Source organism: Lynx canadensis, chromosome D2 (genome assembly GCF_007474595.2).
Source record: "Lynx canadensis isolate LIC74 chromosome D2, mLynCan4.pri.v2, whole genome shotgun sequence".
In the NCBI taxonomy this organism is placed as follows: Eukaryota; Metazoa; Chordata; class Mammalia; order Carnivora; family Felidae; genus Lynx; species Lynx canadensis.
This window is the reverse complement of record NC_044313.2, coordinates 46744120-46760678: the sequence shown is the minus strand read 5'-3', so window position 1 is coordinate 46760678 and position 16559 is coordinate 46744120.

The window sequence follows — 16559 nt, the reverse complement described above, 5'->3', positions numbered from 1 at the left end:
ACTTTGCAATAAATTCTCTGAGCACAACCACCCAGTTGCCCATTGCTTGGGCTACCATGGCCGATCTGACCTGTACTTAGAATTATTGATGCTCCAAGTTGCAACAGGAAGTCTGTCTTAGGATCTGCCATAGAAAGTGTCATTTGTCTTCTGTATCTTGGTTCTTTGTGCTTTTTGTGGCTTGTCATCATTCATAGCTGTGATATTGTAGGAAAGTTAACTCCACCAGGTTGCAAAACATTCAGATGCTTCTATTTGAAGCTTCAGCCTCCTCTTTTGAAATATAAAGATTTTAGGGGGAGTAAAAAGAAGTAACATACTTTGTGGAAAAAAAGGTACAAGGACATTTTACACTATTGAGCTCAAGTTTACAATGATATATATATATTATATATATATATATATATATGTATGTATGAAGAATATTGAATTAAGTCACTTTTTTTCCAAGTCACGATTATATGTCAGTTAACTGTCCTAATCCCTTAGTATGTATTATTTTATTTAATAATGACATTAATCACATAATGTAGCTTCATAGTCAAAGTAGTTGGAGCAGAGAAGCTGGAATAAATGCCATAGATCATAAAACCAGAAGTAGCAGAGCCAGGATCTTCATGTGAAGAAATATGATTCCAGAATCATGTATTGTGCTGATCCCTTAGAAGTAGTCAAATGTTGATATATATATATATATATATATATATATATATATAGACATATATATACAAATGTTATATATATATATATATTTTTTTAAATGTTTATTTATTTTTGAGACAGAGAGAGACAGACCATGAACAGGGGAGGGTCAGAGAGAGAGGGAGACACAGAATCTGAAGGAGGCTCCAGGCTCGGAGCTGTCAGCACAGAGCCTGACGCGGGGCTTGAACGCACAGACCTCACATGACCTGAGCCGAAGGAGGAGGCTCAACTGACTGAGCCACCCAGGTGCCCCGATATATAATTTTTAAATATAAAAATTTTAAATATAATTTTATATGTATATAATTTCAGGAAAACTTTGTGCTGCAAGTGTTCCACAAGACAAGGAAACATTTCTAATAAATTTTAACTTGATAAATGAGCAATGTCTTGCAACACGAGTAGCACATGACACAGAACAAACATCACATGATCACAACTGAGCCAATGGTGTTGAAATTCGCTTTGATATACAAGTGCTTTGGATTACAAGCATGTTTCTGGAATGAATTATGCTTGCAAACCAAGGTTTTACTCTCTCTATATGATTTATATGTTAGTAGTAGTCCAGATTATGTGATCATAGGCAAAAACTACATACTCTCTCTTGGTCCACATTATCTCTCATGTATGATAAATGAGGGATGAATTTTGCTGGATGTCATGCAAGGTTTCTTTGTAGCTTTAATTCTTTTGATTTTCCACAATTTACCTCTTTCCAAAGCATTCTTTCTCTCCTTTCTTCCCAGTAAAAAGCATTGCTACCACAGGGGAGGTAGCCCAGAGGATTTGTGTGCACTCGCAGGGGGAAATGAGGGAAGCTGGAACAGAAAAAGAAAGACCCTAGCAAGGCTGGATCTGGGGCAGTGTCTCACAGTAAAAAAGACTTCACCAAATTCTATAGGTGAAATGGAGTGCAAGTAAGGCCCAGAATTTGTATCAACTTGGAACAAGAATTGAACTTTCCTACTCTTACTCCAGTGAGTCAAGGCTTAGGGCACCCTTCATGGGAATGTCAACTCCCAGATACTTCAGGTTCTCTGCATGTCCAGTCAAGAAGGCTCTGGTAGCCTGAGGACTGTCTCCCTAAGAGGAGTGACAATGCACCCCACTGAGAGCAAGATCAGATTGATGCTAGTGGAGGATCACACAAAAATGGTAGAAAGTTGTGGAGGGGATCTGGGCAGAGCACCAACAGTGTCTGCTACAATTACCTGACACATATTTACAGAAAAAAAAAACCCACTTGGTATTTACTACAGAAAAAAATCTAAATACATACATGTGGAAGCAGGCTATAATTTTACAATGCTTTGTAATCATTGATATGGAAAATGAAAAGAAATACAAATAAAGTAAGTATAGTCAATTGACAAATGAGGAAATTAGCAAATATATGAATTAAGATCCTTAGGTTAAAAATTATCAAAGAAACACAAATTAAATGAGATACCATTTTTCACATATTGCATTTGTAAAAAGGAGGAGAAAGAGAGAGAGGCAGGCAGGAAGGAAGGGAAGAAGGAAGAGAGGGAGGGGGAAGATGGGTGCAAAGAAATTCCAAAGTGAAGTAAGCATTGCTAAAAGAGTCATTCAAAACAGGGTGAGGAGGACAGTGAGAGGCAAGGCTATTTTCACCTCTTCTGTTTCAATTCTTAGACACCAGGAACTTTACACTTTTGTGGATTACAGCTTGTCAATTCACCTCCACCGCCTGCCTGAACACATCCTCTGCTTTGGACTGAAAGGGGGATGATGTAGCATCTGTTAGGTGAATAACCAATTGTGTACTCGGTCACTACCAATCATAATTCTTTCAAAACAAGTTAAAGAACTTTGTGGGATTTTCTTGCCTTTATTAGTTTGTACTCTGCACTTGCAATTTGGGGCACACTTTCAATTTTGGTCTGTTCTGTCTGCCAGATTGCAATCCCTAAGACCCCAAATAAACACTGGGTTGTTTTACAGCCTCTTCTTGGTCAACAGAAAGAAGGAAGAAAGGAAGGGAGGAAAGGAGGGAAAGAGGAAGGGGGAAATACTCACTGTTCATAACATTGTGACGGCTAGAAAAATATTTTCCATTCTTGGGAATCTAGTATAAGAAAACTTAAAAATTTTTTTTTAATCTTCATTGATTTTTGATAGAGAGACAGTGAAATCTGTATTTATTTTTGAGAGAGAGAGAGTGTGAGCTGGGGAGGAATAGAGAGAGGGAGACACAGAATCCGAAGCAGGCTCCAGGCTCTGAGCTGTCAGCACGGAGCTCAAACTCATGAACCATGAGATCATGACCTGAGCTGAAGTCGGACACCTAACCGACTGAGCCACCCAGCGCTCTAAGAAAACTTTTTAAAAGATTTTATAGGGGTGCCTGGGTGGCGCAGTCGGTTAAGCGTCCGACTTCAGCCAGGTCACGATCTCGCGCTCCGTGAGTTCGAGCCCCGCGTCGGGCTCTGGGCTGATGGCTCAGAGTCTGGAGCCTGCTTCGGATTCTGTGTCTCCCTCTCTCTCTGCCCCTCCCCTGTTCATGCTCTGTCTCTCTCTGTCCCGAAAATAAATAAACGTTGAAAAAAAAATTTAAAAGATTTTATATAAGCAGCTAATGTAACATTGTGTGTCAACTATAAATCAATAAAAAGGTTTTTTTAATAAGAATTATGCTATGAGTTGAGACTTGTTCCAGTTTTAGAAAGCCTTTGGCCCTGTGATTTATGATTGGGTAATTTAACTTCGTTTTGTCTTTTCCCCATTTGTTTCAAAAATAAATAAGAAAAAATGGTTAGAGAAAGGACCAGAGGAAGAAGCACGGACAACAAGAAAATTCTGTGTGTGCCCACACTAACTCTACCTAGTACTGCCTGCCATCTAATTAATAAATCTATGTTTAGCCCATTTTTGTGACTGGAAGCAATAGTTTAACAACACTTCTTGCTTCACAGCCTATATTCAAAGCCCTGTCTCTTGTCTGCTTAGCATAAGTGCTATCTGAATTTTAAGCTCTTGCCTCTTTGAACTCTTTAGTCACACTGTTTTCATAGTTTAAGTTCACAAATATAAGGTATTTATGTTCTGACAAGATAAATCCATTAAGGTGAAGGTGGGAAAAATTTTACTTAGAGCCACAGCCAAATGCAGTCACATGTAATTCTTACAGACACCAGAATGGTTTCCTTCTGCTATCCACTTTTGTGTGTGAAAACACATTGATGAGCCATTGGATGTGGATAAGGAGCCCCCAGAAAGTGGATAAGAAACGAAGAGAATAGACTTGTCCTAAATAATGAAGCTAAAAGTGTAGAATTTCAAGAAGCAACCCAATAAGAAGAGAAGAGAGCTCCCTGGTTAGATTGAGAGGAGGAACAGGGTGGCAAACAAGGGACTACAGAGGGGAGGAAAGTCTAAAATGCCCTGCAGAGGTGGTGGCTCACAGACTTTTCAAAACAGATATATCTAATAGGTTGTTTTTAACTTATGTGGCCTGAAATGCTGTGATGTCTTCCCTCCATGGCCTTCACAATCAGTAAAGAGACCCAGTGCAGACTTGAAACAGCAATGTTTTGGAGTGAAGTCTGTGGGCACATCTGTAATGTGATAGATGTTCGGTGCAGGGGTGATAGCAGAATTAACAGATGGTCCGGGGGGCTGCTGACCCCTGAAGAGACCTGATAAAATCTGTCTTTTCCCCACATTTACTATAAGGGAGTGATCCTTAGTTGGGGGAGGAGGGAGAGTCATGCTATAGAAAAAATGCATAATTTCATCCTGGTTTGAACGTATGTGGCTGGTACCATATCTGTTAAGGAAAGTTGATATTTGGTGGTCCATGTTCACTACATTTATAGGACATTTTGATGGTACTCTCATCATCGTTTCTCAAATGTAAAAATGTGTGAGAATCACAAGAAGTGGGTAGAGTTTTTAGAATGCAGATTTGTTTTTATAGAATACAGACGTGATATAGGTCAGGACTTGAGATTTCCTATTTTGAGTAAGATCGTAGGGGATGCTTTGAGGTATAAATAAGATAATATCTGTAAAGTGGCTATATATAATAGGTATTTAATAAACATGAAATATTTCTGTGTTTTTAAAAACAATTTAAAGTTAGTTAAGAATATTTGAACTTGGGGCACCTAAGTGGCTCAGTCAGCTGACTGTCCAACGGTCATGATCCCACGGTTCATGAGTTTGAGCCCTGCACTGACAGCTTGCAGCCTGCTTTGGATTCTGTGTCTCTCTCTCTCTCTCTCTCTCTCTCTTTCTCTCTGCTCCCACCCCCACGCATGCACACACACTCTCTCTCTTTCAAAAATAAATAAATAAACATTTAAAAAAAAGAATATTTGGGGTGCCTAAGTGGCTCAGTTGGTTAAGTGTCTGACTCTTGATTTCGGCTCAAGTCATGATCTCACACTTGGTGAGTTCAAACCCTGCATGGGACTCTGCACTGACAGTGTGAGCCTGCTTGGGAGTCTCTTTCTTCTTCTCTCTCTTCCCCTCCCCTGTTCATGCGCTCTCTCTGTTTCAAAATAAATAAACTTTAAAAAAATGTTATTTGAAAAAGATTATTTGACTTTATGATGTTCCTTTCTTTTTTGAGATATAATTCACACTCCATAACAACTCAGTGATTATTGTTACATATTCATAAGTTTATGTAACCACCAATATTATGTAATTCCAGAGTATTTTCATTACCCCTCAAAAGAAATGCTGTACCTGTTAGCAGGATAATAATGATAATATTAATCTCATAAACAGCTTTGGAAATATAACCTGTTCCATTTTTTTAGAAAGGTTGATGAGGAATTGGTGTTAATTTTTGTTTAAATGTTTGGTACAGCACACCAGAGAAGTCATATAGTCCTGGCCTTGTCTTTGTGGGAAAAATTTTTTTTAACTGCAATGTCATCTCTATTTGTTTTAGGTCTATTCAAATTTTCTATTTCTTCTTGAGTCAGTTTCAGGAGTTTGTGTGTTTCTAGGAATGTGTTCATTTCATGTAAATAATCTAATTAGCTGTCATCTAATTGGCCATAGTATTCCCTTATGGGGTGTGTGTGTGTGTGTGTGTGTGTGTGTGTGTATTAGTAATGTCCCTTCTTTCCTTCATGATTTTAGTACGTTGAGTCCTCTCTCCATCTTCATCTGACTCAAGGTTTTTCAATCTTGTTGATTTTTTCCTAAGAAGTAACTGTTTGCTGTATTGTTTTTTCTCTATTGTTTTTCCTATTTTATTTATTTCCATTCTAACCTTTACTACTTCTTTTTTCTGTTTCCTTTGGATTTTTCTTTTTTTCAGTGTTTTAAGATGGAAAGTTAGATTATTTATCAGAGAAACTCTTTTTTAATATAGGCATTTGCAGCTATAAATATTCTCTAAACACTGCTTTAGCTGCATCACATAACTTTTGGTGTTATGTTTTTCCATTCTTGTTAATCTCAAGATATTTTAAAATTTCTGCATGAGTCCTTTTTTGGTCCATTGGTTATTTAAGAATGTGGTGTTTAATTTCCATAAATCCATTAATTTTTCAAATTTCCTTTTGTTCTTGACTTCTAATTTAATTTCATTTTGGTTGAAGAACACTTTGGCTGATTTAATCCTTTTAAATTTATTGACACTTGTTTAAGGCCTAACAGAAGGTCTATTCTAGAGAATGTTCCATATGCATTCGAGAAGAATATGTATTCTATTATCATTGCATAGAGTGTTCTATATATGTTCATGGGTTTTATTGCTGTACAAGTGTTATATTTTCTTATTGACTTCTGTCTAATTGTTCTGTTCATTATTGAAATTGGAGTATTATGGTCTTGAGTTATCATTGTTCAAATGTTCATTCCTGTATTCAATTCTAGTTTTTGTTTTATGTATTTTGGAGATTCTGTTTTTAGGTGTGTAAATGTTCATAATTGTTTTAACTTCTTGATGGATGGGCCTTTGCATCATCTTAAAATATCAAATTTTTTTCAAATTAAAATATCTAATTTTTATCTTATACTCTATTTTGTCTGTTTTAGTATACTCAGTCCAGCTCTCTTTTAGTTAGCATGGTATAGCTTTTGATATTCCCTTACTTTCAACTTATTTATGCCTTTGAAACTACAGTGTGTTTCTTACACAGAGCATAGAATTGGATCTCTTTTTTTGCAGCTATTATGCCAATTTATGTCTTTTAATTGGAATGACCAATCTGTTTACATTTAACATTAGTACTGATAAGGTAAATTTGTATCTACCATACTGCTATTTGTTTTCTATATATCTTCTGTCATTTTTTTATCCTCTTTTCATCCATTACTTCCTTGTTTTGTTTACAGAGATATTTTGCATTGGAACATTTTAATTTCCTTGTATTTTTCTGCATCCATATAGTTCTATTCCTGCCCCACTCTTTGATGCTGTTATTGTTATATATACGATGTCTTTATATGCTTTATGACCATCAATACAGATTTATAATTACTGCTTTATGTCATTTCTTAAATTACATAGAATGAAAGAGTTATGAACAAAGAGTACATTCATATTGCCTTTTCTATTTACCTGTGTAGTTACCTTTACTGGTGCTTTTATACATGTGCATTTATCGTCTAGTGTTCTTTAACTTCAGGCTACAGGATTCCCTTTAGTATTTCTTGTAAGGAAGTCAGGCCTGCAACAAATTCTGTTGTTTGTATGGTTTTTAATCTAGAAATGTTCTAATTTCTACTTCAGTTTTGAAGGATAGTTTTGCTGGATTTAGAATTCTTGTCTGACAGTCTTTTTCCTTCATTTCTTTGAATATGAAGTGTTCTTTGAAATACGTTTCATTCTTTGAAATACGTTTCATTCTTTGAACTCGAAATGTATTCAGTTTTTAGGCACTATGTTTAGTGCCTTTGGACTTTCATGATATCTGGGAATAAATCAGCTGTTAATCTTATCAGGCTTGCAGGTGTATGATTGCAGGTGTATGAGGCATCTTTTTTTTCTTTTGCTTCTTTCAAGATTCTCTGTCATTGTTTTTTGACAGACTGATTACAATGTATCTAGTTATGATCTCTTTGAATTTGTCCTGTTTGTAGCTTGTTGAGTAGCTTGGATTTATACATTAATGTTTTTTCATCAAATATGGTCAGATTTTGGCCTTTATTACTCCAAATATTTTTTCTACTTCTTTTTTTCTATCTTGTCCTTCTGGGAGTCCCATTATGCTTATTTAGTATATTCAGTGCTGTCCCATAGTGCCCTGAGGCTCTGTTAATTTTTCTTCCTTTTTGTTTTTTTGTTCCTTAAATGTGAGAGTTTTAACTGACTTACACATTCATCTTTTTTTTTTTTTAATTTTTTCAACGTTTATTTATTTTTGGGACAGAGAGAGACAGAGCATGAACGGGGGAGGGGCAGAGAGAGAGGGAGACACAGAATCGGAAACAGGCTCCAGGCTCCGAGCCATCAGCCCGGAGCCTGACGCGGGGCTCGAACTCACGGACCGCGTCAGGCTCCGAGCCATCAGCCCGGAGCCTGACGCGGGGCTCGAACTCACGGACCGCGAGATCGTGACCTGGCTGAAGTCGGACGCTTAACCGACTGCGCCACCCAGGCGCCCCTACACATTCATCTTTATAGCATTTCAAGTTTGAAGATTTTTTTCTTCCACCCACTTAAATCTGCTATTGAGCACCTCTAGTGAAATTTTCATTTCAATTTTTGTACTTTCCAGCTCAATAATTTTTGATTCTTTTTTATCATTTATGTTTCATTTTTTTGTTTATCTATTTATTTTGAGAGAGAGAGGTGGGGAGGGGCAGAGAAAGAGGGAGAGAGAGAATCCCAAGCAGGCTTTGTGCTTTCAGTGCAGAGCCTGACAGGGGGCTCAAGCTCATAAACCACGAGACCATGACCTGAGCAGAAATCAAAAGTCGGGCGCTTAACTGACTGAGCCACCCAGGTGCCCCTATCATTTACATTTCTTAGCGATACTCTCTATTTAGTGAGACATAATTCTTATACAGTCATTTAGTTCTTTAGACATGGTTGCTTTCATATCTTTGAATATATTTAAAATAGCTTGATGAGGGGCGCTTGGGTGGCGCAGTCGGTTAAGCGTCCGACTTCAGCCAGGTCACGATCTCGCGGTCCGTGAGTTCGAGCCCCGCGTCGGGCTCTGGGCTGATGGCTCGGAGCCTGGAGCCTGTTTCCGATTCTGTGTCTCCCTCTCTCTCTGCCCCTCCCCCGTTCATGCTCTGTCTCTCTCTGTCCCCAAAATAAATAAAAAAACGTTGAAAAAAAAATAAAATAAAATAAAATAGCTTGATGAAAGTCTTTGTCTAGGAAGTCTAACACCTGGGCTGCCTAAGGGACAATTTCTTTTGATTCTTTTTTTCCTGTGTATGGGTCATACTTTTCTCCTATGCCTGTCTCATAATTTTTGGTTGAAAACTTGCATATTATATAATGTAACAACTCTGGAAATCAGATTCCCAACTCTCCCCAGTCCCTCCCACCCCCCCCATCCCCACCCCCACCCCTTCCCACCCCCCATATGGCTTGTGGTGATTGGTGTTTATAGTAGTTATAGCATAGTAGTAGTTACTGTTATTTGTTTGCTTAATGGCTTTTCTGGACTAATTCTGTAAACTCATATGTGCTCGCTGCAGTTTTTGCACAGTTAGCTTCATGGTTAAGCTAATGAGTTCACAGAGATTTCCTTAAACTTCTTAAAACACAAGTCTCCTGATTTTTGCCAAATGTTTTTGTGTATTGTGGGGCATGCCTTCAATGCTGTGGCAGTTTGTGACACTGCTGTCACCTCATTTCCTGCTTGTACAGAGCCTCAAGGTCTGCCAGAGGTGAAAACTTAGAGTCTTGTCAGGTCTTCTCCGAACATGTGTGCAGCGCTCTGTATGTGCATGGTCGTCTATATTCTGAGAACTAGTTTGGAGTTTTCCAGAGCCCCTATGAGACACCTCATTCACCAACTTTCCCCTTTTAAGCTTTTTGTTTAGTTTATTGTTTGCCCCAACTGTTATCCACTATATGAGATAGCCACAAAGTGAAACAAATTCTCCTTATAAATTTTTAAACCAAATTCTCCTGGGGAAAAGGCTTTTCATACTGCATGAGCTCTGAATCATACGAAGTAAGCTCGGCCTTGTAATTAATTATTTCAGGGAACACCAAATGGGTCAAATAATGACAATTCTCTGGCAATGAGGCTTTCAAGGGACTTCAAGTGAATTTGGCCTCCTTCAGTCTCCTGGCTTCTACTGTGATTGCAGGCTATTGGTTTTCAAGGCTACTGTGGAGCTAGAGAAAGAAGGATGGAACTAGGACAGCCTTTCAATTCTTACCAAGATTCAGCCATTTTTATCTTGAATAAATGTTCTCCAGATTGCTGCTCTGATTTATTTCCAGAGTTCTAAAAAAAGTTGATTCTGACAATTTTTGCCAGTTTTATCATCATTTTTATAGAGGAAGGAATTTTCAGAGGTCCTTACTCCATCATATTGCTGACACTTAATATTTAATATCACTTTTAATATTTTTCTTGACCAAAAGAATTAAATACTTTGATATACAGAAGAAACCCTTGACTAGTATATAGATTATATTATTTTATAAGTCCTTAATATGCGAGTTCTCTAATATACAATGCAATAATCCATCAATAAGTTAGTGATAAAAAATGAGTCTAAGAAGTTACTAGACCCGTAAGTATTCCTGAGCTGATAAATGATCTATCATGTTTCACAGGGCCCATTTGTTACCCATTTATTACACTTATTATTTCAAACCAGTTGACCAAGCCACCAACACTAATAGAAAGGACTGAAAACATGGCCAGAAAAGACATGAGCTTAAAATCCCTGGTCCCAGCAGCACTGAAAGGAGTGGAAAAGATAATACTAAAGATTCGGAAGAAAAGTGTTTTGGGCTAAATTAAGGCAATCTAAGACAAAGGAAGGATCAAAATCAGTCATCTTATTTCCACCCCACCTCCTCAGAGCAAAGAATGACAGTGGAGAAAGGATTTCTTTTTGTCATTTATAAATTTGTCCAAGGCAACAGTTTTCAAGGAATGGCCTAGTCACTACCCCTGGTTATGTGTACACGAGAGAGCATTTGTCTTCTGGTGGGAGAGAGATACCCAGCTAGAACAAAAGAGTAAAGCTTGACACAAATTATTAAATTTGTGGGAAAAAATGTTATATTTCATTTGGAAAATTTTTTGAAGAATGAGATTCATTTATCTTCTGTATCATTCAATATAAAGTTACCAGTAAAAATGGCAACTTTTCATTAATCACATCCATTGATAGTACTTGAGTGCTTTTTATTTTTTTAATTTTTTAAAATTTTTTAACATTTATTTATTTTTGAGAGACAGAGAGAGACAGAGCATGAGCAGGGGAGGGGCGGAGAGTGAGGGAGACACAGAATCCAAAGCAAGCTCCAGGCTCTGAGCTGTCAGCACAGAGCCTGACATGGGGCTGAAACCCACAACTGTGAGATCATGACCTGAGCCAAAGTTGGACATTTAACCAACTGAGCCACCCAGATGCCCCTTGAGTGCTTTTAAATACATGCACAATGTTTTAAAATTTACAAAACGTATTCACATTTGTTTTATGTTTTAGCATCACAATCACCCTGGAGTTAGGCAGTGCTTCCCACATTTTATGGACAATATACTGAGATCCAGAGTCTCATAAAATTATTGGAGTAGTAAAGATTCCAGCCTCTGTTTCCCAACTATTTGCTCACTGAATTTTCCGCTGCCCATATCCTTGATCACATGAAAGAATAAAACAAATTACTGGTCACAATATCAGCTCTACCTGTTGTTTTATGGACACATATTTTTCCAGATCCATCAAGTATTTGATACCTGTGTTTTCAGAAATGATATGTGACCTTTGGCTTAGCTTCACCAAAGTCTTTGTAACTCAGTTTAAGGCTTCTTTGAAAGCCCAGTGTGATGGACCAACTTTGATGTGCAGCATTCTCTTTCTCCTGGATGACACTTCTGACACCATGTCTGGAGACAAAAGAGGCCACGACTTTGTGAGGTTCCACCTTCTCTCTGTCTCTCACACACACACGTTTTTAACATTAAAATGAAAGAAAGAAAGAAGACATGGCCATTTTTTTCCCATATGGAAAGGGAATTGCTTGGAGAATTTGAATGATGCAGGTTTGTCTGAAAGCTTTAAAGATGAAAGGTGTCACTTTTTACCCATTAGCCTGTAGAATGATGAGATCCTGAGTATACTTTGCTACTTCAAAGGGGCGCTGGAATACCGCTTCCAGGAAAGACTGCTTGAAAGTTGTTTTTTTTTTTTTTTTTTTTTTTGTGCAGGAGGTGTAATTTCCTCCAGGGCCTTCCTTCAATACCCTGATAGATTGCTACAAAGTTTAGTGTTCACAAACTTTTTGATGCGACTTCTAAATCTTTCTGGGTTCCACTTGTAAATTCTAATATAGGACATGAGGTACCTTCTGTCATTCTTCAAGCCTAGATGGAATTTCTAGGGATTAGAGTAGAGTTCTATCCTCTTGCTTAAAGATATATATACCTCAGCAATCAGAGAAGGGAAGGGTGCATTTGGAGTTCAAATTCAGGAAATGAAATCACGCTTTTCCTAAGAGCTATCTTGCTGCTTGGCCAGTTGTCCAGAGAAATCAGATGTGTGCCATGCCATGGAGAACCATTAGGAATGCTAATTGTAAGTTTACTTTTTTAACACTTCCAGAGAGAGAAAGGACAACAGGCAGAGCAGTGTGTGGGGTGGCAACTTGTGTAATTATTTGCAAATCTGCCTTAAGTCAAGAAAGCACCAATATCTTCTGTTAGGTTTGCTTGCCAAGGGAATACTTCCTCACTAATTGAATATTTCCCAAGGAGATTATTTTTATCTTTACGTCATTCCCAAAGTGATGATTCTGAGGTTTTGCCTCACGTTTTCTTTAATAGTTAAGCCGTTCACCATACATAGTGTTATTTTGGTCTTTAATATTATCCAATGTAGTAGAAATTATAAATCGTTTCCATTTACAGTGATTCAAAGGAGGTCATAGTTGGGTGAATTTTCTTATTCCAGTCCCTCGTGGAGAATTTCTCATGAAAGCAACCATCAGCATTGCAGTTGGCCGCCATTCTAAACTCCCCTAGTCTGCTTCTGAAGCAAAGCTGGCTCTTCTCCCAAAGTGCAGTGGAAGCCAGTTGGCCTGGTTAGTCTCTCAGGGGGTCAACTTTGCATTTCACAACTCTGAGAAATTCCTCTGGGGACACAAGCCCAAAGAATTATCTGTTTTCACTATTTGCCTCTTCCTGGTGTTTGGAATCTAATCACCACTCTTCTGTATATGGTTTTCTCCATCCATTCATGTAGTCCCATTCCAATTCCACCTTATTCCCTAGATACTTAACACAAAATCTGTGCTCATACCTTCCCTTACTTCCTTACATATATCAGTCCACACACACACACACACACACACACACACACACACAGCCTAAGCACAAGCATGCACAAACACAATCATTGGTCAGATGTGTCAGTCGAATGTTCAAGAAGTCTGTAGTCACAAGAGATGACATCATTCTTACATCCCAGCATTAATTAAAAATAATGATTTTTGAGAACTTAGGTTGAAAAATAAAATGAATGTTACCCAAACTCCCAAGAAAGGCAACAAAAACCTTCATATGGTTTTGTGTGTTTTATAAATTATATGGGATCATACCCATGGTTTTAAAGGATTTACTGTGATACAGTTTTATGGCTTCTAAATTCTAAAATCCCCTGTGTTAAGCTAACTAGAATTTGAAGGATATTTTGTCAAATTCAGATATGCTTTTGGTCACATCCCTGTGGAATTCCAATGTTTGTTCACTGTTTTTCACAGGCACTGAAGATTAGGAGATAGCTTTAATACATACTTCCCATGTAAAAAGGAAGCATAAATCTATAAGACCTGTTACCACTCTCATTTTAGCTAATAATTATTAGCATATGCACATTCTTAAGATGCCAAAAAGAGAGCTATAAATTTATGTCAACATTAGTGTTGAACCTTACCCGAGATGTGTGTTCCTAGAAAACAATAACACTTAAAAAAACCATCCCCACAATTTGGGTTTTCAAAAATCCCTTCTTCCTTTTATGTTCCAGGAAATGGCTTATCACCAAGAACCACCCTTCCCCATATGACTTAGACAAGACTCCTTGTGAACTCCTTCTCGTGACTCCCATAAGATTCACAGATGACCCCTTGGTTTACCTGTGATGAGTTCAAACACAGACCTTTCTTCTTTCTCCTGAACTTGCTGCAAAGGGCAAATCTAAACCTTCCAGCCTCTTGTTCTTTGTCTCATGAATGATAACCTAAGACTAGGTCTGTCCCCCTAAAACCAGACAGACACAAGGATAAACATTTCCTGGTCAGTTGACTAAGACTTCATCTAATTCCAAAAAAAATTCCAACTGTAAATCACTCTTTATCCCTCCCAATGAAAGTCAAAGAGACATTCTGACTTTGGATCTGGGGTGCTCCCCTTACTGCAACTGACTAAATAAAATCAGTTTGCTTACTTATTTCTCTCTCTCTCTCTTTTGGCATCAGTGATGCTGAATGTAACTACAACTCAATTCAGATCATTCCAAACAAAACTCTAGAGCCAGTTGATAACTTCATCAACAAGCAGTGTTTGAGTAATCTTTTTTTCCCTTTACTGTCTGTATTCAGCTTCAGCACTGCACACAGACATGGTTATGTACATAATATAAACATACCCTTGTAATTTTGTTGACCTCTGTTTATTTTTTTTTTAATTTTTTTTTTCAATGTTTATTTATTTTTGGGACAGAGAGAGACAGAGCATGAACGGGGGAGGGGCAGAGAGAGAGGGAGACACAGAATCGGAAACAGGCTCCAGGCTCTGAGCCATCAGCCCAGAGCCCGACGCGGGGCTCGAACTCACGGACCGCGAGATCGTGACCTGGCTGAAGTCGGACGCTTAACCGACTGCGCCACCCAGGCGCCCCTGTTGACCTCTGTTTAAAATCAGGAATTGTCCTCCACCAAATGGTAAAACTTTCAAAGGCAAGATTAAGAGCAGGTTTTCTAAGTTTCAAAACCTCTTGGAGTATCTATTTCACAAGGGGTAAGCACTGTTAGCCTCTTCGCTTTTAGTTGGTATTTTTTCTAAATAAACTAGATGGTGTTTTCCTTCCTTCTTTTTCAATTTATAAGCCCCAAACTAGTTTTGGCTTCTTGCGATATCCTTTCTTAGAGACAAAACAGATGGGCCAAACCTGCTATGAGTTATTAATACTTATTCATGATAATTTTGTGGGTTTCCTTTTTTTAAAATGTCTTATGTTTTTACTTAAATTCTAGTTAGTCAATATACAGTGTAATATTAGCTTCAGGAGTAGAATTTAGTGATTCGTAACTTACACGTAACACCCATCGCTGATCACAACAAGTGCCCTCCTTACTGCCCATCACCCACCTAGCTCCTCCCCACTCACCTCCCCTACAGCAACCCTCAGTTTATTCTCTGTAGTTAAGAGTCTCTTTGATGGTTTGCCTCCCTCTCTCTCTCTCTCTCTTTTTAAATTTTCCATTATGTTTGTGTGTTTGGTTTCTTAAATTCTTAAATTCTTAAATTCCACATATGAGTGAAATCATATGGTATTTATCTTTCTCTGACTGACTTATGTCACTTAGCATAATACATTCTACCTCCATCCACTTCATGGTAAATGGCAGGATTTAATTCTTTTTTATGGTTGAGTAATATTCCATTCCAATATATATATATATTCCATTATATATATATATATATATATCTATATATATATATCTATATATATCTATATATCTATATATATATATATCTCCACTTCTTATCCACTCACCAGTCAATAGACATTTGGGTTCTTGCCATAATTTAGCTATTGTTGCTAATGCTGCTATACACATTGGGGTATAATGTGCCCTTCAAATCAGTATTTCCGTATCCTTTGGGTAAATACCTAGAAGTGTATTGCTGGGTTGTAGGATGATTCTATTTTTAACCTTTTGAGGAGCCTCCGTGCTGTTTTCCAGAGCAGTTGCACCAGTTTGCATGAAGAGGTCGCGCAGTATGTGTGCTGCATGGTGCACAATGGAGGGAATAAATGTACATTTGTCACCTGGGCCTAGGGCCAGTGCTTCTGCACAATGCCTTTTTGCTCATCCTGAAGCTTACACACCCCACTAAGATCCAGCTTATTAGTGGCAACAGCACAGTGCCAAACTCCTGTAAATATCTTCAGCAAAGCTTGCTGGAAAAGATGGGCTCCTCAGATAATGCTGCACTGAGGCAAACTGCATGTTTGTGAAATAAGAATACTAGCTACTGTTTTTGAGCTGCCTACCTCCTGCCTGTCAACCATTACACTGGGCACATCACAGGGGACATTTTTCAGCTGCATGAACAGATGAAAGTCCAAATCAAGTCTGTCTGACTTGATTTCTGCTTTTTCCTTTACTAATGACTGTATCTACATCAAGAATTCATTTTGGGACCTGATACAGAAAGTAAGAGGTATATTGTGGAACACTCAAAAACCTGGGTGGCGCCTGGGTGGCTCAGTCGGTTAAGTGTCCTACTTCGGCTCAGGTCATGATCTCACAGTTCACAAGTTTGAACCCTGAGTCGGGCTCTGTACTGACAGCTCAGAGCCTGGAGCCTGCTTCCGATTCTGTGTCTTCCTCTCTCTCTGCCCCTCCCCCGCGCTCTCTCTCTCTCTCTCTCTCTCTCAAAAATAAATAAAAATTAAAAAAAAATCTTAATAGACTACCAATAATCCTC